At 39.4% G+C, this 25,967-nt stretch overlaps 1 protein-coding gene across 1 annotated transcript in view; it reads left to right on the top strand.

Annotated features, from left to right (window-relative positions):
* LOC137235269 (fibulin-1-like) overlaps positions 1 to 25,967 on the top strand; it is a 790,573-nt gene that overhangs the window by 258,123 nt on the left and 506,483 nt on the right. The window lies entirely within an intron of this gene.

Below are 25,967 nucleotides of genomic sequence, written 5' to 3'. Positions count from 1 at the left end.
TTCAAGATATACCAACCACTCATTATATCGAGCCTCTTGTAGACGGAAATTTATCTGGCGAAGATGATGCTGAAGATGATTGTGCTGGAATCCTTGATAACGTATGACCCGCTCAGCAAAAAGGCGGCTATTAAGTAGTAATGGTTAGTGGACGGCGTTTCGCCTATCCGCTCTTGGCTTTTCTCAATTCATGTGGATATAATGCTATGGGAACAGTTCGTGAAAATAGAATTTCAGCAAGCTGCCCACTGGTGCATAAAAAAGACTTCAAGTCAATGGAATGAGGTTAGGTTAAGTTGAACTGGCCGGTCCATGAGGACCTCACATAGACTGATTGAGTCCGTAGTGTTACCAGAAGTTTGTTTTAACGACCAATCTCTAAAACCCTATCAAAAACCAAGACCCATGTTATAAAATAACTCCGTCCTCTTGGAAAATACTAGAAGCTTCCTAGGACTTAAGCCACTTGCTGCTTCTAGATCTGACAGCTGTATCATTCCTAATAGCTGGAGTCTTAGCCTGGCAAGTGCAGGGCACGAGCACAGAACGTGCTCGATCGTTTCCTCCCCCAACCCGCAGTTCCTACATCTGCTATCACTGACCAAGCCTAATTTAAAGGCATGTGACGCCAGAAGGCAGTGTCCCGTCAGAATACCCGTCATGAGTCTACAGTCCTCTCTTTTTAATGATAGAAGCAACTGTGTTAGTCTAAGGTTGTAAGACCTACACATAATCTTAGACAATTTACAGCCCCGCGCTTGAACCCACGCCTTTCCCGCTTGGTCGATCATGTGCACCTCTCGCCTTCGCTTAATCTTGCCCAATCTAGTTGGGACGTCTACGGAGCAAGTTTCAAGGGATGCGCCCTTTTTAGTTGTTCGTCCGCTTTTTCATTCCCATCTATTCCCATATGCCCTGGGACCCAATATAGATGTATGCTTCTCCCTGTCCCGATTCTCTCCAGAGACTTCTTACACTCTAAAACGCATTTAGGTGCTGTGCTATGCGAGATTATTGCCTTAATTGCTGCTTGACTGTCAATATAAAGTTAACACGGTTGCAGCTTAAGCTATTCTCTTCCAGTGTTTCTACTGCTTTGGTTACGGCTAATATTTCCGCTTGGAAAACGCTATAGTAATCCGGCAACCTGTAGGATCTGATTATTTCCAGATCTGCGCAGTACACCGCAGACCCTACTCCGTCCACTACTTTGGAACAATCTGTGTACACATGTATCGCCTCGCCCGCCATTTGCGCACCCTTGCGCCAACCATCCACCTCTATTGTGGCCTTAAGATCTCCCTCGAAGCGCAGATAGGGAATCAGGTATCCTGTTCGTCTTGCGATAGATGACGCTATACTACTATGGCCATATGGTCGGCGCTCAAGCTGCCCCGCGGCACCGAGCCTGGTTGGGGTCGTTAATGCTTTGTTCTTTGCTACCAGGTCTACAGGTGGAATGTGCAGAATGGCATATAGTGCAGCCGTCGGGGTTGTTTTCAGGGGTCCCGTAATGTTAAGCATCGATTGTCTGCATACCCCCTCTAATTTTTTGAGGTATGTTGTTTTTTGTGTGGCTTTCCACCAAACAAGAACTCCATAGTATAGAATAGGGCTTACAATCGCTGTAAAACCCCAATGAGAAAGGGGGGCGATAGGCCCCACGTACACCTCCTAACTTAGGCCTGGTCCAATTTGGGACCTTGTGCCTCTTTGTAAACAAGACCATATCCGTCTTCTCTACATTGACTTTCACCCCGACATTAGATGCCCAGGTATGAATATCCCGAAGCGCCCGATCCATCAAAAAACTAATCGTTGGAAGGCACTTTCCACTTATGAAAATTGCAACGTCATCTGCGTAAGCCGTAAGTTTTACGGGTCCCTCATCGAATTGCCTGAGCAGTTGGTTGATGACCAGCGTCCACAGCAGTGGTGATAGCACCCCTCCCTGCGGCGTGCCCCTGTCCACTGATTTCGTGGCCTCGTACAATCCCCATTGTGATGTAATCTTTCTGCAATTTAACATGCAGCCGATCCATCTAATTAAGGCAGGATATACTGTAGGAATGAGGTTACTCGCAATCAATTGAGATGAAAAGCCTGACATATGTTTGGTTAAATGGAAAGATAACAATGTTGTGTGCATGTTATCTACCAGCTTCCGTGAAAATCCGAATTCAATGGCACATCGGTTTTGGAAGGTAAGTGGAGCCAAAATAAATGTACCCTGTCCTTGTGCGATCACGGATTGATGGATTCGATCAATATCGCACCGCAAACAGGGAACAAAAGTGGTGAGTAAGCATTTTTACCTGGCTGTTAGATGCCTTATTAAAAATGCTTGGTAGCTTTATCGGAAAGAGCAACCGACAATGTCTCAATTAGATGGCCCGATTCCATCCCACAGATATGCTCTACAACCAGGGCCCGTATTACGTGTTACGATCAGTGACTGAAACCCATTTTCACTCAAGCAATAACTATGCAACTGTCAAACTTTTTTTTAAAATTATAACAAAGAATGGATATAACGAGTACTATTTGTCGCTAGTACAAATATGCTATTAATCCGATCCACCTTTCAAGGGCTATTGTGATTAAAGAAATGAGTTTCGATCACGGATCGTAACACGTAATACGGGCCCAGGTCGAGTGGAACAAACTCTTCGTTTTGATCAGAGCGGATATATTGTAGTACCATCGAATCGCAGCCGTTGTTCCTGTGAAAGATGTATAGTTAACAGACGAACAGCATGTATGAAATGCATCGCAGGACTTTGTTTGAAGTGTTTTGCAGGTTACCATACCAAACCATGATATCAACCACCTATATTTTAGTTCAGAAAATGTCTTTCTATTATATTTTTATAAACTTATTCGTTCCTTATTTACGGTTTAATAAAAATTTTCAAAAACGTCTATTATTTGCGAAATAAAAATTAAAAAACCATGTCCAAAATAATTTTTTCTTTCATCAAAAACCTGTACCCTAGACGACCCAGGATTACCATATGGTAACAGTGGATTAAAAAATGAACATCATTTTCGTGTTCTTGAGGTCAAAATCTATAAGACAGCTTCTTTCAGTATATGCTGCATTTCGCTCTCGTTTTTCAACTTTTGAACGTTCTACACAGTTTGCGGTAACTAAGAAAATATCGTCAATGCAACCTAGCGAATACATTTTCTCAAAAAAATTGGACTATTCCCGAAGGAATTTAATCTTGCTGATCCATTTTTTTACAAGCCCCAAAAAGTCGATGTACTAATTATTAGTGAGGCTTTCTTTGATATTTTTCGCGGAGAAAAGGTAAATCTAGGCAACGGTTTGCCTTTTTTAGTCAACACTTTTCTAGGATGGGTTGTAGGCGGACAATGTGAACAACCAATAACTCAGCCATTAACGTGCAATGTGGTGAGAGAAGTGGAATCTCCGAGTCATTACTGCGCAAATACTTGGAAGTATAAGATATTACTTCGCTGCCACCGCAACGATCCGAAGAAGAGAAAGCAGGTGAAGAACATTTTCAATCTAACATTTTCGTACACTCCGACGGTCGATTGCAAGTGCGCTTAACATTTAAGGAATCTCCAACAGCCCTTGAAAATTCCATTGACGGTGCGCGTAAAAGATTTTTTGCACTTGAACGCCGCCTCTATCTCAATCCCATGCTTCATCAATCGCACTGCGAATTCATGACAGAGTATCAAACTTTAGGTCACATGACAGCAGTTTCAGATATTCAGCTTGATAATCTACATTACGTTATACCTGTCCATTGCGTGCTACGCCCCGAAAGTACCACAACAAAGCTAAGAGTGGTACTCGACGCTTCAATGCGTACTTCGTCGAATAAATCATTAAATGAAATTTTAATGGTTGGACCAAGCATTCAGCAAGAACTGATTTTAACCTTATTAACATTTCGTCTGCATCGGTACGCACTCACAGCCGATATAGTAAAAATGTATCGACAGTTTCTTGTTGAAGAAAACGATCGAAAGTTCCAACTAATCTTATAAAGAGAAACTGCAATTGCTCCCTTGCAATTATTTCAACTAAACACAGTGACCTACGGTATGTCATCTGCACCATTTTTAGCCATACGCTGTTTAGCACACCTTGCTGACATGTATGGGAATCGCTATCCAGTCGGAGCAAGAGTGTTGAGAGAGGATCTTTACGTTGACGACCTGTTGATTGGAGCCAACAATGTAAATGAGTTATTAGAGATACAAGACGAAATTACTACTTTACTGGCATATGCTGGTCTTCAGCTTGCGAAATGGAATTCAAATTGCCCACAACTAATCGAAAAATCAGCAGAAGAAATTCAGATAAAAGTAAGTGAATACAATGTTACCAAAGCGTAACTTTGAATCCAATGAATTCTCCATTGCAACCAAACGAACAATCTTGTCAACTGTAGCAAAAATTTACGATGTTTTGGCTTTGCAAAGACCTATTACAATTCGTTGCAAGATTTTACTTCAGGAGCTATTGATACAACATATGGATTGGGATGAACCACTCACACAAGATCTGCACTCAATGTGGTTGCAAATAAAAAATGATCTATATTTCATAAATAGTATACGAGTTCCGCGCTATGTATTCACGTGTCTTCAGGACATGGGTGAAATACATGGGTTCGCAGATGACTCATCTCGCGCATATGGATGCGCCATTTATATTCGCCAATCATTCCCCGGAACTTTTAAAACCACTCTTCTCATCGCCAAATCAAAGGTGGCACCAATTAAGGCTATATCCATACCTCGATTGAAGTTGTGTGCAGCTGTACTCCTCAGTAACACATGAACAAAAATAAAATGTAAGGTTTTGAAATACGCAAAATCATTTTACAATGGTAGCCAATCGTATTTCTGAGTTGCAAGACAATACCGCAGGAGTTGAATGCAGACATGTCCCTACAAAAGACAACCCAGCAGACATTGTTTCTCGCGGCCACAGCGCATCAGAACTTGCCAGTACTATATGGTTTACAGGTCCAAGTTTTGTAAAAGGACGCGGACAACTGGCCTCCACTCGAAAATCAAACTGAAATACAAACAGATCTCGAGCAACACAAGTAGTTGTACTGTGGACATTATTCAAAACATAATTGAAAAAACTTCTTCGTTCTTCAAAATTTTAAGAATTGTTTCTTTTGTATATCGCACCTTCAACAAATTTCCTCCAAATCGTCAAATTAACCCGAAAACCGTGATACACATTCCAGCCACCGAATTGGAATATATCTAATAATAGTATCTGATATACAACGAATTCATTTTAGCACTGAGATAAATTGCCTTAAATCTGGCGGTATTCTCAAATCGGATCTCCAACGTCTTTCACCGTTTCTACAACCAATAAGCACAAGCGGTAACGTCAGATTTATTCTAAGAGTCGTCGGACGACTGAAAAATGCTGAGGTTCCCTATGACTGTAAGCATCCCGCACTTTTACCAAAATCACATAGATTTACTCATTTTTATATTGAATATTTGCACCGTAGCAATCTTTATGCCGGACCGAAAGTATTGCTTTCGTTACTGCGTCAACGAATTTGGATCGTGAATGGACGCGAAATCGTTCGTAAGGTTGTGCGCAAGTGTACGCACTGCTTTCGTTACAAGCCCAAGGTTATTGGTCAAATAATGGGTGACATTCGTGCAGATCGCGTTAAAGGGGCAACGACCATTTTTTGTATCAGGAGTGGATTTTTGCGGCCCATTTCTCACATCTTATCGCTTACGAGGCAAGCCACCTTACAAAACTTACGCTGCCATATTTGTATGTTTTTCATCGAAAGCTGTTCACATCGAATTGGTTTCAGATTTGTCAACCAATTCATTCTTGCTTTGTCTTAAGCGCTTCATTGGTCGACGCGGCATCCCTTCACGTTTGTTTTGCAACAATGCAACTAATTTCATTGGCGCTAGCTCACGACTTAAGGGGAACGACCACGCCCACTTTTAAAAAAATTTTTTTTTTAAATTCAAATTTTAAAAGAAAAGTTAATATCTTTTCAGTATATAAGTAAATTATGCCAACATTCAACTCCAGTAATGATATGGTGCAACAAAATGCAAAAATAAAAGAAAATTTCAAAATGGGCGTGGCTCCGCCCTTTTTCATTTAATTTGTCTAGGATACTTTTAATGCCATAAGTCGAACAAAAATTTACCAATCCTTATGAAATTTGGTAGAGGCTTATATTCTAGGACGATAACTGTTTTCTGTGAAAAAGGGCGAAATCGGTTGAAGCCGTGCCCATTTTTTATACACAGTCGTCCGTCTGTCCTTCCGCTCGGCCTTTAACACGATAACTTGAGCAAAAATCGATATATCTTTACTAAACTCAGTTCACATACTTATCTGAACTCACTTTGTATTGGTGTAAAAAATGGCCGAAATCCGACTATGACCACTCCCACTTTTTCGATATCGAAAATCACGAAAAATGAAAAAAATGCCATAATTATATACCAAATACGAAAAAAGGGATGAAACATGGTAATTGTATTGGTCTATTGACGCAAAATATAACTTTAGAAAAAAACTTGGTAAAATGGGTGTGACACCTACCATATTAAGTAGAAGAAAATGAAAAAGTTTTGCAGGGCGAAATCAAAAGCCCTTGGAATCTTGGAAGGAATACTGTTCGTGGTATTACATATATAAATAAATTAGCGGTACCCGACAGATGAAGTTCTGGATCACCCTGGTCCACATTTTGATCGATATCCCGAAAACGCCTTCACATATACAACTAAGGGCCACTCCCTTTTAAAACCCTCATTAATACCTTTAATTTGATACCCATGTCATACAAACACATTCTAGAGTCACCCCTGGTCCACGTTTATGGCGATATCTCGAAAAGGCGTCCACATAAAATACTCATTAACACCTTTCATTTGATACCCATATCGTACAAAAAAATTCTAGAGTCACCTCTGGCCCACCTTTATGGCCATATCTCGAAAACGCATCCACCTACGGAACTGAGGCCCACTCTATTTTAAAATACTCATTAACAACTTTCATTTGATACCCATATCGTACAAACAAATTCTAGAGTCACCCCTGGTCCACCTTTATGGCGATATCTCGAAAAGGCGACCACCTATACAACTACCACCACTCCCTTTTAAAATACTCATTAACATCTTTCATTTGATACCCATATTGTACAAACATATTCTAGGGTCACCCCTGGTCCACCTTTATGGCGTTATCTCGAAACGGCGTACACCTATGGAACTAAGGATCACTCCCTTTTAAAATACTCATTAACACCTTTCTTTTGATACCCATATTGTACAAACAAATTCTAGGGTCACCCCTGGTCCACCTTTATGGCGATATCTCGAAACGGCGTCCACCTATGGAACTAAGGATTACTCCCTTTTAAAATACTCATTAACACCTTTCTTTTGATACCCATATTGTACAAACAAATTCTAGAGTCAACCCTGATCCACCTTTATGGCGATATCCCTAAATGGCGTCCACCTATAGAACTATGGCCCACTCCCTCATAAAATACTCTTTAATGCCTTTCATTTGATACACATGTCATACAAACACATTCCAGGGTTTCCCTCGGTTCATTTTCCTACATGGCTATTTTCCCTTATGTTGTCACCATAGCTCTCAACTGAGTATGTAATGTTCGGTTACACCCGAACTTAACCTTCCTTACTTGTTATTACTAATATATATGTGTGGCCTAGAGCTCGGAAATTCTTCTTGAGATAAAATAAATTTGCTAAAATTATTAGTTAATATTGGGCAATGGTAATAATGATCCTATTCGATGATAAATTTGCCCTTAAATCTGTTTGAAAGAAAGTTGCAGTTTATAACCATTTATTGAATTAAACTATGGATAAAAGTGCATACATATCTGTACACACCTGTGCGGACAACGAAAGCAGCAAAATTTAAGATAATTTCACTTACATGTATTTTTCTCATTAAATATGCATAGTTGTGTTAATTTTCGAAAAAATCTCAAATTTTTGTAATCATATTATATAGGTTTCTTGCCCGCTTGCTAAACAAAAATTTATATTTTTAACTCAGAGTTGACGTCAAATGAGGGGTTAAATTCATACGTTTTTGACAAATTTTCAAATTAGCTCTGAGCTATAAATTTAACTAGCCGTTCAGCAAGTGGGCCTTAGAATATCTATTCATTGAATATTTACTCTAAAAAATTACCGATATTAAATTTATCGAGGAAAACAATTTTAAACTTGATGCTATTTTCCACACATTCACCAAAAATAATGTAGCTGACATCACGCGACTTAATTACCTTGAAAGTCGGCATAAAGTCATTATGTATTATATTAGTTGCGCCAAACGACGTCATTTGGAAGCACGAGTTATATGCTAGTATATTTTTTTTAAAAATGCTTCCATTGTCCTGTTGCTCCGGACATCAATGAAATCATAGGCTCAGGTGCAGTTTGCAATACCGGCAGTTTAATTTTGCCGTTTGCACAGCACAACCCCACTGTTTAATTTTTGAATTTTTTCGCACCACAATACTGAAAATTTTTTTCATTGTGCCAATGACAGTGGATGTGTGTGAACCGTAATCAACTGCAGGATCGTATTTGAACGCGACACGTTCTAAATTGTTGCGAACGCGGGTTTGTCTACGAGCACGAACATTCAAATTGTAACGTTCACTCCTATAATTAGATCGATTACGAAAAACCGCACTACGCTGCATCCTTAATCTATCACTTCTATTACGTTCTTCCCTTTCTTCTTCACTTCGAGCAGAACATAACCTTGAATTTCGGTTGTTGTTGTAGCGGTGCTTCGCTCCATCCAATAGGTGCGACCGATCACAAATTGTCATCAATATCCTCTAACGGGAGTCCAAGGAAACTTGCTGTTTCAACAGGGGTGGTCCATAATGAGAGGGTTGTTAGAGGCGTTGGTTCCACATTACAATTAAATAGATGGTTGGTGTCATGTGGGGACACATTGCAAGCGGGGCATACATTTTGTATGTCGGGGTTGATTCTGGATAGGTAAGAGTTTAAACTGTTACAGTATCCAGAAGTTAAGCAAGAGTGACACGCGTTTCCCTGGGGAGTATGCGTTCCTCTTCCACAAATTTTGGGTACTTTTCTTTGATTACTGGGCAATTCCTGACATAAAGGTCCGACGCCTGGTTGTGGAGTTCACCAAGGACCTGCTTGTGTTTTTTTGCTTCATACGACTGGGTTCTAAGGTGCCGTATTTGCTCAAAATGCTTACGGAGATGACTCCTCAAGCCCCTAGACGGTATTGGCTCATCAATCAAATGTCTGTTTGCATGCCCAGGTTTCTGGGTATTCAACAGGAACTGTTTGGTTAGCATCTCATTTCTCTCCCTGATGGGGAGTATTCTCGCCTCATTATGTAGATAGTGTTCTGGGGACATAAGAAGGCAGCCCGTGGCGATTCTGAGAGCAGTATTTTGGCAGGCCTGTAGCTTCTTCCAGTGGGTAATTTTTAGGCTTGGCGACCATATGGGGACGCGTAGCACGTAAACGGCTGGCCAATTGCTTTGTATGTAGTAATGAGCGTTTTTTTATCTTTTCCCCAGGTAATGCCAGCAAGGGATTTGAGGATTTTATTACGGCTCTGGATTTTTTGAACAATTGCGGCTGCGTGCTCACCAAAATATAGATCCTGATAAAACGTCACACCCAAGATTTTGGGGTTGTCGGTTGCGTAGTGCCATCGACGTGGATGTTCAAAATGGTCGACAGTTGGGACGTCCAAGTTGTCAATAAGGTCGCGGATGATTTAGTCGGTGATAATACCAGGTTTTGCGAGGCGAAAAAACTGGAAAGATTAGGGAGGTAGCCGCTTTTTCTATTGCAAAGCTCATCGATCTGTGGGTCCGGGCCTGTGGCCATTATTGTGCAGTCATCGGCGTAGGAAACGATAGTAACTCCTTCCGGTGGCGAAGGTAGTTTTGGTATGTAGAAATTAAACAAGAGTGAGGATAGGACACCACCCTGTGGCACCCCTTGTTTAATTCTTCTTGGCTTTAATGTTTCGTTTCTGAATTGCACCGATGCCTGCCGACCACCCAGATAATTTGCGGTCCACCTTTTAAGAGAGGGGGAAGGCTAGACACTTCCAGGTCTTGCAGTAACGTGCAATGGTTGACCGTATCAGAAGCTTTTGATAGGTCTAGCGCAACGAGTACTGTTCTATGGGTTCTATGGCTTTTGATTTAAACCGGAATTTATTTGGGTGCTAATGGCATTTAGCGCGGTGGTGGTGCTATGGAGTTTTCTAAAGCCATGTTGATGACAGGCTAGCTGCAAATTTGCTTTGAAGTAGGGGAGCAAAATTGCTTCAAGCGTCTTGGCTACTGGCGGTAGGAGAGATATCGGGCGATATGACTCTCCTATGTTAGCTGGTTTCCCAGGCTTTAGTAGCGGGACGACCTGGGCTATTTTGCATTTTTCGGGAATGAAAAAGGTGGAAAGAGACATGTTGAAGACATGCGCTAAATATTTGAAACCCTCTTTCCCTAGGATTTAAGCATCAGCATGACTATGCCGTCTGGGCCCAATGCTTTGAATAGTTTAGCACGACCGATTGCATCCTCAACCTCTTTGGCGGTGATGGTAATTGGCGACGCGCTGAATTTATGTTTATGTACGTGTCTGTTGGCCCTCCGTCTATCTTTGTCGACCGTGGAATGAATAATATATTGTCGGCAGAAAGCGCTTGCACATTCTTTCGCATCCGACAGCACTTTGTCGCCAAAAGCGATGGAAATTTTGTCATTGTACTTAGACGTATTCGATAGGGACTTTACGGTGGACCAAAGTTTACCTACACCGGCAGAGAAGTCACAACCGCTTAGGTGCTCCTTCCATTTCGCCCGCTTGTGTTCGTCCACAAGCAATCTGATGCGTTGGTTTATATCCATTACGTCACGTTCTCTCGCTAAATTTGCGGCCTCCGCCGGAAAGTGAGGCCGAATTTCGGGAATTCTACCGGCGGGAATGAAACGAGCCGAGGTAGATTCAATGACCTTGCGGAAAGCACGCTCCCCTTGGCGAGCATCAGTCGGGGTTGGGAGGGCAGCAGTGCGGTTGTCTGTAAATTTGTATTCGTCCCACTTTCCTTTTTTGAAGTTTATGAATGTGCGTTTTTCTGTGACAATGAAGTTGGCGGTATGCTCGAGCGAAATAAGTATAGGCAGGTGGTCGGATGCCAAAGTTACCATCGGCTGCCAGTTGACGCAATTTACGAGTCCTGCGCTCACGGTAGATATATCCGGAGAACTGTGACAGCTTCCTACCATACGTGTGGGGGCATCTCCGTTTATTGTGCAGAACGTGGTTTCTTCTATTTGATCCGCCAACATTTCACCCCTACTGTCTGTTTGCAAGTTTGAATGCTATAGGTCATGGTGGGCATTGAATTCGCATAAAATAATGCGCTTATTGACAGTGAGTAAGGTGCTGATGTTAGGGCGGTATCAACTGTGGAAACAGGTGGCAGAAGGGATGTAGATGTTGATGATTTCTAGGTTTGCATCGCCTGAGCGGACAGATAAGCCTTGACGTTATAAGACGCTGTCCCTGTGGCCGATGTCGGGATCATATAAATGATATTGTACTGAGTGGTGTAGATAAACGCGAGGCCGCCTCCATTTCCGCTCTCACGATCTTTTCTGTGGACATTATTCCCAGAACAGGTCTGCAGAGCAGATATTGCTGTGAGTTTAGTCTCTTGAATCGCAGCAATGCTGATGTTGTGCCGCTTCATGAAATCAACTATCTCCGTGATCTTCTTAGTTAATCCATTACAGTTTAACTGCAGAATTCTAAAGTGCAAGGGGGGAGACGTCGTCACTCTAGGAGTGCCTGATGGGTGACTACGCCTGGGTTGTGAAAGGCTAGGACGCAACTGCTGTTGTGGCCCTGGGACTGAACGTCCTTGGGTAAGCATTGGGGTACCCGGTGTATTTGGGTTTGCGACCTGGCAACATGGCGCAATGAAATCCGTCGGGGGGTTGCCGTCGTGGAGACCAGAACATCTAGGAAAGTGGCACCGTCCAAGGCAGGATCTGCATTGGGCGGATTTCGCAAACATATTTATTCTGTGCGGGCAAAAGGTGCAAACGGAGGTAGGGACTAAGAGTCTGTTTCCCTGACCTACACGATTGCTGCCGAAAAGAGGGCGGGGGGGAGGGGGGGGGGGAGAATACGGGGGCTGGGACTGATGCTCTGCAGTGCTACCGACTCTACTACGTAGATAGTAGTTATGAGTGGTAGCAACCGTTTGAGTTGTTGGCGCCGTGGAGCGCGAGCAGCAGCGGGTACTTGCTGTGGCTTGCTGAGCAGCGGGGCTGCTGGAAGGTAGTGGGGGCGCTAAGGCGTAGACAACGGAACGCCATTGGGCGTGAACAGCAAGGAGCTACAAAAGATTTATAAAAGTTTCGTAGACGTCGGGTTTTGGGATCAAGCCCAGAACAACCTGTCCGATGCAACCATCCCTTACACGAGACACACTGAGCAGAGTATGACCGTCCTGAAAAGATTATTTTCCGGCAGATGCAGCAAAACCATTTCTCAGGACCGGGCCAAGATTCGGACCCGGATTGGGTTCGATACCTTCCCGGAGCAAGAGAATATGGAGCAGTCCCGCTGCAAGGAGCTGCTGGGAGGATGACAATTTGAGGGAGGGATGCAACAAATTAAATAGGGCTACACTGAAATGATAATCCTTGGTCGGGAAAAATCCCGAGTCGCTCCGGTAGATAGAACCGACTGCTTTGGGAACCGACTGAATTTCAGCCATGTCTGTCTACATTAGATCGTTCGCGTTGTTCTTCTGAGCGATAAGACAAACGTCTAGCATTACGGGTACGACGACCGTTATTGCGTCATATTGGGGGCATAATTAGTGCTCACGGAAAAATTTACTTTAAACTTGAGAAAAAAGAACCAAAAATTTAGTATTATCAGCACAAAAACACAATTCACTTTTTATTTATAAATTTTTTTAATAGCTGTCAATCACTGAATCCAATGTTTACGATTTTTTTATACTCAGTTGAGCAGAGCTCACCGAGTATATTAACTTTGATTGGATAACGGTTGGTTGTACAGGTATAAAGGAATCGAGATAGATATAGAATTCCATATATCAAAATCATCAGGATCGAAAAAAAATTTGATTGAGCCATGTCCGTCCGTCCGTCCGTCCGTTAACACGATAACTTGAGTAAATTTTGAGGTATCTTGATGAAATTTGGTATGTAGGTTCCTGAGCACTCATCTCAGATCGCTATTTAAAATGAACAATATCAGACTATAACCTCGCCCACTTTTTCGATATCGAAAATTTGGAAAAACCGAAAAAGTGCGATAATTCATTACCAAAGACGAATAAAGCGGTGAAAATTAGTAGGTGAGTTGAACTTATGACGCAGAATAGAAAATTAGTAAAATTTTGTACAGTGGACGTGGCACCGCCCACTTCTAAAAGAAGGTAATTTAAAAATTTTGCAAGCTGTAATTTGGCAGTCGTTGAAGATATCATGATGAAATTTGGCAGGAACGTTACCCTATTACTATATGTATGCTTAACAAAAATTAGCAAAAGCGGAGAACGACCACGCCCACTTTTAAAAAAATTTTTTTTTTAAGTCAAATTTTAACAAAAAATCCAATATCTTTACAGTATATAAGTAAATTATGCCAACATTCAACTCTAGTAATGACATGGTGCAACAAAACGCAAAAATAAAAGAAAATTTCAAAATGGGCGTGGCTCCGCGCTTTTTCATTTAATTTGTCTAGGATACTTTTAATGCCATAAGTCGAACAAAAATTTACCAATCATTGTGAAATTTGGTAGGAGCTTAGATTCTGGGACTATAACTTATTTCTGTGAAAAAGGGCGAAATCGGTTGAAGCCGCGCCCAGTTTTTATACACAGTCGACCGTCTGTCCTTCCGCTCGGCCGTTAACACGATAACCTGAGCAAAAATCGATATATCTTTACTAAGCTGAGTTCACATACTTATCTGAACTCACTTTGTGTTGGTATAAAAAATGGCCGAAATCGGACTATGAGCACGGCCACTCTTTCGATATCGAAAATTACGAAAAACGAAGAAAAAAATGCCATAATTCTTTACCAAATACGAAAAAAGGGATGAAAAATGGTATTTGGATTAGTTCATTGACGCAAAATATAACTTTAGAAAAAAACTTTGTAAAATGGGTGTGACACCTACCATATTAAGTAGAATGAAATGAAAAAGTTCTGCAGGGCGAAATAAAAAACCCTTAAAATATTGGCATGAATACTGTTCGTGGTATTATATATATAAATAAATTAGCGGTATCCAACAGATGATGTTCTGGGTCACCCCGGTCCACATTTTGGTCGATATATGGAAAACGCCTTCACATATATGTACAACTACCACCACTCCCTTTTAAAACTCTCATTAAAACCTTTAATCTGATACCAATATCGTACAAACACATTCTAGAGTCACCCCTGGTCCACATTTATGGCGATATCTCGAAAAGGCGTCCACCTATAGAACTAAGCCCCACGCCCTTTTAAAATACTCATTAACACCTTTCATTTGTTACCCATATCGTACAAACATATTCTAGAGTCACCCCTGGTCCACCTTTATGGCGATATCTCGAAAAGGCGACCACCTAAAGAACGAAGGCCCACTCCCTTTTAAAAATACTCATTAACGCTTTTCATTTGATACCCATATCGTACAAACAAAGTCTAGAGTCACCCCTGGTCCACCTCTATTGCGATACCTCGAAAAGGCGCCCACCTATAGAACTAAGGCCCACTCCCTTTTAAAATACTCATTAACACCTTTCGTTTGATACCCATATTGTACAAACGTATTCTAGAGTCACCCCTGGTCCACCTTTATGGCGATATCTCGAAAAGGCGACCACCTATACAACTACCACCACTCCCTTTTAAAACCCTCATTAATACCTTTAATTTGATACCCATATCGTACAAGCACATTCTAGAGTCACCCCTGGTCCACCTTTATGGCGATATTTCGAAACGGCGTCCACCTATAGAACTAAGGCCCACTCCCTTTTAAAATACTCATTAACACCTTTCGTTTGATACCCATATTGTACAAACGTATTCTAGAGTCACCCCTGGTCCACCTTTATGGCGATATCTCGAAAAGGGACCACCTATACAACTACCACTACTCCATTTTAAAAGCCTCATTAATACCTTTAGTTTGATACCCATATCTTGGTTTATATCTAAATGTAAGTAGCATCATAGCTAACAAAAATGAGGTTGAAATGCTCATATATAAAAAAACCCCATTTATTGTGATGTGCTCAGAATCAAGAACAACAAGTGATATAGAAGATTCCGAATTGAAATTAATTAACTACACGATCGTAAGATGTGATTCACATAGCCGTCACACAGGCGGTGTGTTAATATATGTTCACGAAACAATTGAGTATAAAGTGATTTACAACAACAGCTTTGACCAAAATATGTGGTGTATAATTATTAAAATTAAAACAAATGGTACAAAATGGTGTATGGGGCTTTTATATCATTCACCTAATAGTAATGACAGTGATTTTATAAATTACTTGTGTGAAAATGTTCTACATAAGTTTGAACCAAGCGATAATAACTTACTTATGGGGGATTTCAATATAGACATGAACAGGAACACTTCCATCCGAAATCAGTTAAATGACATTATGGCAAATGTATGTATGACTCAGGTAATCGATTTCAATACCCGTAAAACAGAAAATTCTCAAACAAGAATTGATTTACTTTACTCAAATAGTGATAAAATTAACTTTATGAGGCTTGAAGAAACTAAAATCTCTGACCATGAAACAATTGGGTTTATTTTAGAATCAGAGAAAGAGTACCAAATGCGTGTAACAAAACCTTCTTCATATCTTTAGATACTATAACTTGAGTATATTAAACAATTTTCACTTGAAGATAAAATCAAAGCTTTAAATTATGTTATGGTTCAAGCAGTGAAAGTTCTAACGTTTGAAAAACAAATTGAAGTGAAATTAATGAATAAATGGTATGATCGCGAGTTAACTGATCTAAACAGACACAAAAATAGTCTCTATAAAAGTAGTCAAATGAGTGGTGACTGGAGGCAGTACAAAAGCCTTAACAGACACTACAAAAAACTAATTAAGATTAAGAAAAACAGGTACCTGGAAAGTAAAATCTTGGCTAATAGAAAAAACAATAAGCTTATGTGGAAATATTTAAAAGACATAGTTAATTTAAACAAGTAAGGAAGGTTAAGTTCGGGTGTAACCGAACATTACATACTCAGTTGAGAGCTATGGTGACAACATAAGGGAAAATAACCATGTAGGAAAATGAACAGAGGGAAACCCTGGAATGTGTTTGTATGACATGTGTATCAAATGAAAGGCATTAAAGAGTATTTTATGAGGGAGTGCGCCATAGTTCTATAGGTGGACGCCATTTAGGGATATAGCCATAAAGGTGGGTCAGGGTTGACCCTAGAATGCGTTTGTACGATATGGGTATCAAATGAAAGGTATTAATGAGTATTTTAAAAGGGCGTGGACCTAAGTTCTATAGATGGACGCCTTTTCGAGATATCGCCGTAAAGATGGACCAGGGGTGACTCTAGAATGCGTTTGCACAATATGGGCATCAAACGAAAGGTGTTAATGAGTATTTTAAAAGGGAGTGGGCCTTAGTTCTATAGGTGGACGCCGTTTCGAGATATTGTCATAAAGGTGGACCAGGGGTGACTCTAGAATGCGTTTGTACGATATGGGTATCAAATGAAAGGTGTTAATGAGTATTTTAAAAGGGAGTAATCCTTAGTTCCATAGGTGGACGCCGTTTCGAGATATCGCCATAAAGGTGGACCAGGGGTGACCCTAGAATTTGTTTGTACAATATGGGCATCAAACGAGTGGTGTTAATGAGTATTTTAAAAGGGAGTGGGCCTTAGTTCTATAGGTGGTCGCCTTTTCGAAATATCGCCATAAATGTGGACCAGGGGTGACTCTAGAATGCGTTTGTACGATATGGATATCAAATTAAAGGTATTAATGAGTATTTTAAAAGGGAGTAATCCTTAGTTCCATAGGTGGACGCCGTTTCGAGATATCGCCATAAAGGTGGACCAGGGGTGACCCTAGAATTTGTTTGTACAATATGGTTATCAAAAGAAAGTTGTTAATGAGTATTTTAAAAGGGTGTGGGGCTTAGTTCTATAGGTGGACACCTTTTCGGAATATCGCCACAAAGGTGGACCAGGGGTGACTCTAGAATGTGTTTGTACGATATTGGTATCAAATTAAAGGTATTAATGAGGGTTTTAAAAGGGAGTGGTGGTTGTTGTATAGGTGGTCGCATTTTCGAGATATCGCCATAAAGGTGGACCAGGGGTGACCCTAGAATTTGTTTGTACAATATGGGCATCAAAAAAAAGGTGATAATGAGTATTTTAAAAGGGAGTATTCCTTAATTCCATAGGTGGACGCCATTTCGAGATATCGCCATAAAGGTGGAGCAGGGGTGACCCTAGAATTTGTTTGTACAATATGGGTATCAAAAGAAAGGTGTTAATGAGTATTTTAAAAGGGTGTGGGGCTTAGTTCTATAGGTGGACGCCTTTTCGAGATATCGCCATAAAGGTGGACCAGGGGTGACTCTAGAATGAGTTTGTACGATATGGGTATCAAATTAAAGGTATTAATGAGAGTTTTAAAAAGGAGTGGTGGTAGTTGTATATGTGAAGGCGTTTTCCAGATATCGACCAAAATGTGGACTAGGGTGACCCAGAACATTATCGGTTGGATACCGCTAATTTATTTATATATGTAATACCTGGCAAGATTTTAAGGGTGTTTTATTTCGCCCTGCAGAACTTTTTCATTTTCTTCTACTTAATATGGTAGGTGTCACAACCATTTTATAAAGTTTTTTCTAAAGTTATATTTCGCGTCAATAAAACAATCCAATTACCTTACCATGTTTCATCCCTTTTTTCGTATTTGGTATAGAATTATGGCATTTTTTTCATTTTTCGCAATTTTCGATATCGAAAAAGTGGGCGTGGTCATAGTCGGATTTCGTTCATTTTTCATACCAAGGTAAAGTGGGTTCAGATAAGTACGTGAACTGAGTTTAGCAAAGATATATCGATTTTTGCTCAAGTTATCGTGTTAACGGCCATGCGGAAGGACAGACGGATGACTGTGTATAAAAACTGGGCGTGGCATCAACCGATTTCGCCCATTTTCACAGAAAACAGTTATCGCCATAAAATCTATGCCCCTACCAAATTTCAAAAGGATTGGTTAATTTTTGTTCGATTTATGGCATTAAAAGTATCCTAGACAAATTAAATGAAAAAGGGCGGAGCCACGCCCATTTTTAAATTTTCTTTTATTTTTGTATTTTGTTGCACCATATCATTACTGGAGTTGAATCTTGACATAATTTACTTATATACTGTAAAGATATTAAATTTTTTGTTAAAATTTTACTTTAAAAAAAATTTTTTTTTAAAAGTGGGCGTGGTCCTTCTCCGATTTTGCAAATTTTTATTAAGCGTACATGCAGTAATAAGAGTAACGTTCCTGCCAAATTTCATCATGATATCTTCAACGACTGCCAAATTACAGCTTGCAAAAGTTTTAAATTACCTTCTTTAAAAAGTGGGCGGTGCCACGCCCATTGTCCAAAATTTTACTAATTTTATATTTTGCGTCATAAGTTCAACTCATCCACCAAGTTTCGTCGCTTTATCGGTCTTTTGTAATGAATTATCGCACTTTTTCGGTTTTTCGAAATTTTTGATATCGAAAAAGTGGGCGTGGTTATAGTCCGATATCGTTCATTTTAAATAGCGATCTGAGATGAGTGCTCAGGAACCTACATACCAAATTTCATCAAGATACCTCAAAATTTACTCAAGTTATCGTGTTAACGGGCGGACGGACGGACGGACGGACGGACGGACGGACATGGCTCAATCAAATTTTTTTTCGATCCTGATTATTTTGATATATGGAAGTCTATATCTATCTCGATTCCTTTATATATGTACAACCAACCGTTATCCAATCAAACTTAATATACTCTGTGAGCTCTGCTCAACTGAGTATAAAAAAGAGAAAACTCCGATAACAAAAATGGAAATAAATAACATAATATACAGCGATGAAAGAGACATAGCAAATAAACTAAATCAATTTTTCGTGAACAGTATACAAAATATTAATAATGAGATTGAAATAGTGGGAAATAACTTTAACCATGATTATACTGTACACACATACTTCGAGTTCACGGAAGTGACAGCTGATACTGTAGCAAAAGTTGTTAAACAGTTTAAACACAAGATAGGTGGCAAGAAACTTTTGACGGATGGTGTTGTAAAAGACTCAGTTGAATACACAGGATACTTTTATGCTGATATAATTAATGAGAGCTTTGGAACTGCTACCATGCCAGATTGTTGGAAACTTACTACGGTAACGCCAGTTTATAAAGTCAAAACTACCATAAAATCGAATGAAATGCGACCAATAAATACATTGCCAGCAGATGAGAAAATCATCGAATTAATTGTAAAAGAGCAGCTGCAAGAATACATTGAATTAAATAAAATTATAACTTCGAAGCAATCAGGTTTTGGAAAAAAACACTCATGTGAGACGGTTTTAAATTCAATTGTTTTTGAGTGGAAAAATCAACTAAATGAAAGAAACTACGTAATTGCGGTATTTTTGGACCTAAAACGAGCTTTCGGAACTGTATCTCACCAAATTATGATGGATAAACTGTATAGTATCGGCATAAGAGACAAAGCGCTGGACTGGTTTAAAAGTTATTTCTCCAACCGACGTCAACAAACATTAATTAATGGTAATTCTATATCAAGTGAAGAAGCTGTTAATATCGGCCTTCCACAAGGATCGATACTTGCACCAATACTTTTTAAAATATATATAAATGACATAGTCAAAGCAGTAAACCATTGTGATATCAAATTGTTTGCAGATGATACCCTTATTATGATAAGCGATAAAAATCTCAATGTAGCTATTGAAAAAATGCAATCAGATTTAGATAGTGTATATCTCTGGATGTGCCAAAATAAATTAAAGATAAATGCTGATAAGACCAAATATATGATCTTAAGTAGAACACTTATTAGTAATACAAATGAACTAAAAATCGGAAACTGCAAAATTATGGAAGTAGATAAAATAAAATACCTAGGTATAGTTTCTGATAATAAAGTGAAATTCGATAGGCTTTTTATACAGATCATGTAAATTTGTTTCAAAAAAGCATAAAATTCTTGTATATAGAACAATCGTGGAACCTCATTTTAATTACTGCTCTACCATATTGTTTTTAGTGGCAGATAGTGTGATAGACAGTTTACAAAAAATGCAAAATAAAGCGATGAGGTTTATTCTAAAGAAAAAATACGATACTCCGACAAGAGAAATGTTAAACGAATTGCAATGGCTTAGTGTAAAACAACGGATCCTTTTCTTTGTGATGATTTTTATTTTTAATATTAAAAAAGGTAATCTACCAGAGTATTTGAGCAACAATATTGTATATCAAAGAGACGTTCACAATATTAATACGAGAAATAAAAATGGCTTCAGACTTCCGCTCTTTACAACGGAAAGAGGACAGCTTAACTTGTTTTATAAAGGTCTAAAAAGATTTAATGAGCTTCCTGTAGAAATTAGAAACTGTGAAGACTTAAGTATGTTTAAAAATAAATTATACTTATATTGTCGCACAACTGTGATACGATAGAGATTTCATATTACATGTGATAAGTTTATATGTTGTAAATCTAGGCATAATAGCTGTAATAATAATAATAAATAAATAAATAAATATCGTACAAACACATTCTAGAGTCACCCCTGGTCCACCTTTATGGCGATATCTCGAAAAGGCGTCCACCTATAGAACTAAACCCCACGCCCTTTTAAAATACTCATTAACACCTTTCATTTGATACCCATATCGTACAAACATATTCTAGAGTCACCCCTGGTCCACCTTTATAGCTATATATCGAGAAGGCGTCCACCTATAGAGCTAAGGCCCACTCCCTTTTAAAATACTCATTAATACCTTTCGTTTGATACTCATATTGTATAAACGCATTCTAGAGTCACCCTGGTCCACCTTTATGCCGATATCTCGAAAAGGCGACCACCTATACAACTACCACCTCTCCCTTTTAAAACCCTCATTAATACCTTTAATTTGATACCGATATCGTACAAACACATTCAAGAGTCACCCCTGGCCCAACTTTATGGCGCTATCTCGAAAAGGCGCCCACCTATAGAACTAAGCCCCACGCCCTTTTGAAATACTCATTAACACTTTTCGTTTGATACCCATATTGTACAAACGCATTCTAGAGTCACCCTTGGTCCACCTTTATGGCGATATCTCGAAAAGGCGTTCACCTTTATAACTAAGGCCCACTCCCTTTTAAAATACTCATTAATACCTTTCGTTTGATACTCATATTGTATAAACGCATTCTAGAGTCAACCTGGTCAACCTTTATGACGATATCTCGAAAAGGCGACCACCTATACAGCTACCACCACTCCCTTTTAAAACCCTCATTAATACCTTTAATTTGATACCGATATCGTACAAACACATTCTAGAGTCACCCCTGGTCCACCTTTATGGCGCTATCTCGAAAAGGCGTCCACCTATAGAACTAATCCCCACGCCCTTTTGAAATACTCATTAACACCTTTCGTTTGATACCCATATTGTACAAACACATTCTAGAGTCACCCTTGGTCCACCTTTATGGCGATATCTCGAAAAGGCGTTCACCTTTATAACTAACGCCCACTCCCTTTTAAAATACTCATTAACACCTTTCATTTGATACCCATATCGTACAAACAAACTCTAGAGTCACCCCTGGTCCACCTTTATGCCGATATCTCGAAAAGGCGACCACCTATACAACTACCACCACTCCTTTTTAAAACCCTCATTAATACCTTTAATTTGATATCCATATCGTACAAACACATTTTAGAGTCACCCCTGGTCCACCTTTATGGCGATATCTCGAAAAGGCGTCCAACTATAGAACTAAGCCCTACGCCCTTTTAAAATACTCACTAACACCTTTCGTTTGATAGCCTTATTGTACAAACACATTCTAGAGTCACCCCTGGTCAACCTTTATGGCGATATCTCGAAAAGGCGTCCACCTATAGAACTAAGCCCCACGCCCTTTTAAAATACTCATTAGCACCTTTAGTTTGATACCCATATTGTACAAACGCATTGTAGAGTCACCCCGATATCTCGAAAAGGCGACCAGCTATGCAACTACCACCACTCCCTTTTAAAACCCTCATTAATACCTTTAATTTGATACCCATATCGTACGAACACATTCTAGAGTCACCCCTGGTCCACCTTTATGGCGATATCTCGAAAAGGCGTCTACCTATAGAACTAAGCCCCACGCCCTTTTAAAATACTCATTAACACCTTTCGTTTGATACCCATATTGTACAAACGCATTCTAGAGTCACCCCTGGCCCACCTTTATGGCGATATCTCGAAAAGGCGACCACCTATATAACTACCACCACTCCCTATTAAAACCTTCATTAATACCTTTAATTTGATACCCATATCGAACAAACACATTCTAGAGTCACCCCTGGTCCACCTTTATGGCGATATCTCGAAAAGGCGTCCACCTGTAGAACTAAACCCCACACCCTTTTGAAATACTCATTAACACCTTTCATTTGATACCCATATCGTACAAACAAATTCATACAAATAAACATATTTCAATCATTGCATTTTCTTTTTAAGTTTCCGCTTCCGGTTCAAATGTACATACGTACTTATTTTTTAATTAATATGCGTGCTAATTGCAATGAAGGAAGGACAAAACGCAAACCCGACGAATTATGCATAACAATTACTGTTATTTGTGGTGGGGTGAAGTGTGATGAGGTGAGGTGAACTGCGGTTAGGTGTGGTGAGGTGAGGTGGGGTGTGGTGAGGTGAGATGAGGTATCTATCATTAGGCACGTTTCCTTTAAAGGGCTGACGGATGTTCCAAACATAAACCAAATCGGTTCAGCGGGTTCGTAGTTTGGTGGCATACAATGTACTGAAAACGCAAGAAAAATGCGAAATCGTGAGATCTCAGCTTTCCGAATTTTTCGGCCGCAAAATCAAACATTTTTCAATGTTTTTTATCTATAAACCTTCCACAAAGAAGGTCAAAGAAACTACTTTTTACACAATTAAGATCGGCTTAGCCGTTTAGGCAGGCATCGCGGTCGTACGAAAGACATTTAATTTTGGTGGAGTGATGGCAGCGTGCTCCGCCTATCACACCGTATGCCCTGGGTTCGCACCCCGGGCAAAGCAACATCAACATTTTAGAAATAAGGTTTTTCAATTAGAAGAAAATTTTTGTAAGCGGGGTCGCCCCTCGGCAGTGTTTGGCAAGCGCTCGGGTGTATTTCTGCCATGAAAAGCTCTCAGTGAAAACTCATCTGCCTTGCAGATGCCGCTCGGAGTCGCCATAAAACATGTAGGTCCCGTCCGGCCACTTTGTAGGGAAAATCAATAGGAGCACGAAGCAAGTTGGAAGAGAAGCTCGGCCCTAGATCTCTTCGGAGGTTATCGCGCCGTACATTTATTTATTTATTTTATTTTTTATAGAGATAGAATATACCACCGACCTCTATGATTTTTTCATACAACAATATATGTTATATACCTAAGCATTTGGTGAAATTTGAAGCTTCTATCTGTTAAAAGGGGGCTGAAATTGCGACAATATATATATATATATATATATATATATACTATATATACCACCATATAAGTACATACTATATATACCACCGATCTCTATGATTTTTTCAGACAACAATATATGCTATGTACGTAAGCTATCGTTGAAATTTGAAGCCTCTAACTCTTAAAATGGGGCAGTAATTACGAAAAGTTTTTTATCTGAACAATCGGTTGTGGGGGATATATGCTATATATACGATCGATATCATCCAATTTTTCAGACAACAATATGTGCAATATACGAAAGCATATGGTGAAATTTGAAGATTCTAGCTGTTAAAATGTGGCAGAAATTGCGAAAAGTTTCTTATCTGAACAATCGGTTGTATGAGATATATACTATACTATAAGAGGCTACGCGAACTTCGTTTCGCCGAAAATAAGTTAGATATAACTGAAATGCTTTATAAATCCTGTTGAGCAACTTTAAATTGTTCATTGTGAATTTATTTTATTTTATAGAAGCTTACATAATTACAGAAGTTATTAAGAAAAGGGCTTGTGAAAATCAAATGAAATATAGATAGGCAATCATATTAGATCAGCAGTAATTATTTAGAAAAAATCATTGCAATGCTCTTTGATAAACAACGTTTTTGGTTTTCCCGTCTTGACTGAAAATGAATAACGCTGAAGGCTTACCAACTCTTGAACTTCCAACGTAAAGCTGTCCGTGGGAAAAAACTGAATATTCCAAGTCTAACCCCCAGACTTGGAAAGATTGGCCTTGCGCTTTATTAAACGTTATGGCAAAAGCAAGTCGCACGGGAAATTGAAGGCGTTTAAACTCAAATGGCATATCAGCTGGTATCATGAGATTTCGTGGAATCAATACATCTTAGCCTTTGTATTTTCCAGTTAAAATTGTGGCTTCAATGATGTTATTCATAAGCCTTTTCACTGCAAGTCTGCTGCCATTACACAGTTTTGGTTGACTAATATTACGGAGCATTATCACATGTACCCCAATTTTGAGCTCTAAATTATGTACGGGCAGTCCCGGCACATCGAGTGAATTTAGAAATTCTGTTGGATAGTTCACAACATCTTCTTGATGGATGACAGTATCTACTGACTGGTATGATACCAAGTCTTCAATTATTTGCGACTGAATATTTGCATTCATTTCGGTGACATCTTTATTTTTTCCTGCCAAAATTTTTGATGATTTTTGTACTGCTCTCTTAAGCGCCAAATACACGACACGAACATTTCCGCGAACATTCCGCAATCTTGTTCGCAGCTTTGGCCATACACCATACGAACTTTTGGCCGAACATTATTTTATTATTTCATTATTTTATTGTCCATTTTACTTTTCCGCGCACGTCTGTTCCGTTCAGAAATTACTACGATTATGAGCTATTTCGCCATACACGCACGAACAGTTCGCGCAAATGTTCGCCAAAAATTAAAATATTTTGATTTTTGGCGAACATTTGCGCGAACTGGCAAACACCACCATACACGACAGAAAAGGTCGCAGAAACATGACATAACGGGAATGTTCGCGGAAATGTTCGTGTCGTGTATTTGGCGCTTTAAATTGGGAAAGCCCTTGGCAACCAATTGTTCTTTGGTTTCAGTAAATTGGCAAAAGCTTTGGGTATAAAAGATTAAAAATCAAATAATCGGTTTTGAGAGTTTTCAACATCAATAAGCGAATGCTTCTTTATTCAAATATTGTCAGCTTATTTATACTAAATTATTCTAAACATATTCTTACATACATATTTACTTTAAGCATACATACTTACATACATATTTACCTTAAGCATACATACTTACATACCTACATACAACTCGACACAAAATATGTAAGTTATGTTACCTCGGATTAAGGTAACAAAAAAATATATGTTTTTAGTAGGACAGCATTTATTGAAGTCAAGTATAAACTTAAACTAGTGATTACAAGTAGTTGGTTTTTATAGTTATAAATTGCTCACTTAACAAAAATGCTTAATATTAAATTGTATACTTAAGAATGTTT

The sequence above is a fragment of the Eurosta solidaginis genome, chromosome X (genome assembly GCF_040869045.1).
Source record: "Eurosta solidaginis isolate ZX-2024a chromosome X, ASM4086904v1, whole genome shotgun sequence".
Lineage (NCBI taxonomy): Eukaryota > Metazoa > Arthropoda > Insecta > Diptera > Tephritidae > Eurosta > Eurosta solidaginis.
This window is presented reverse-complemented; position numbering and strand designations above follow the sequence as displayed.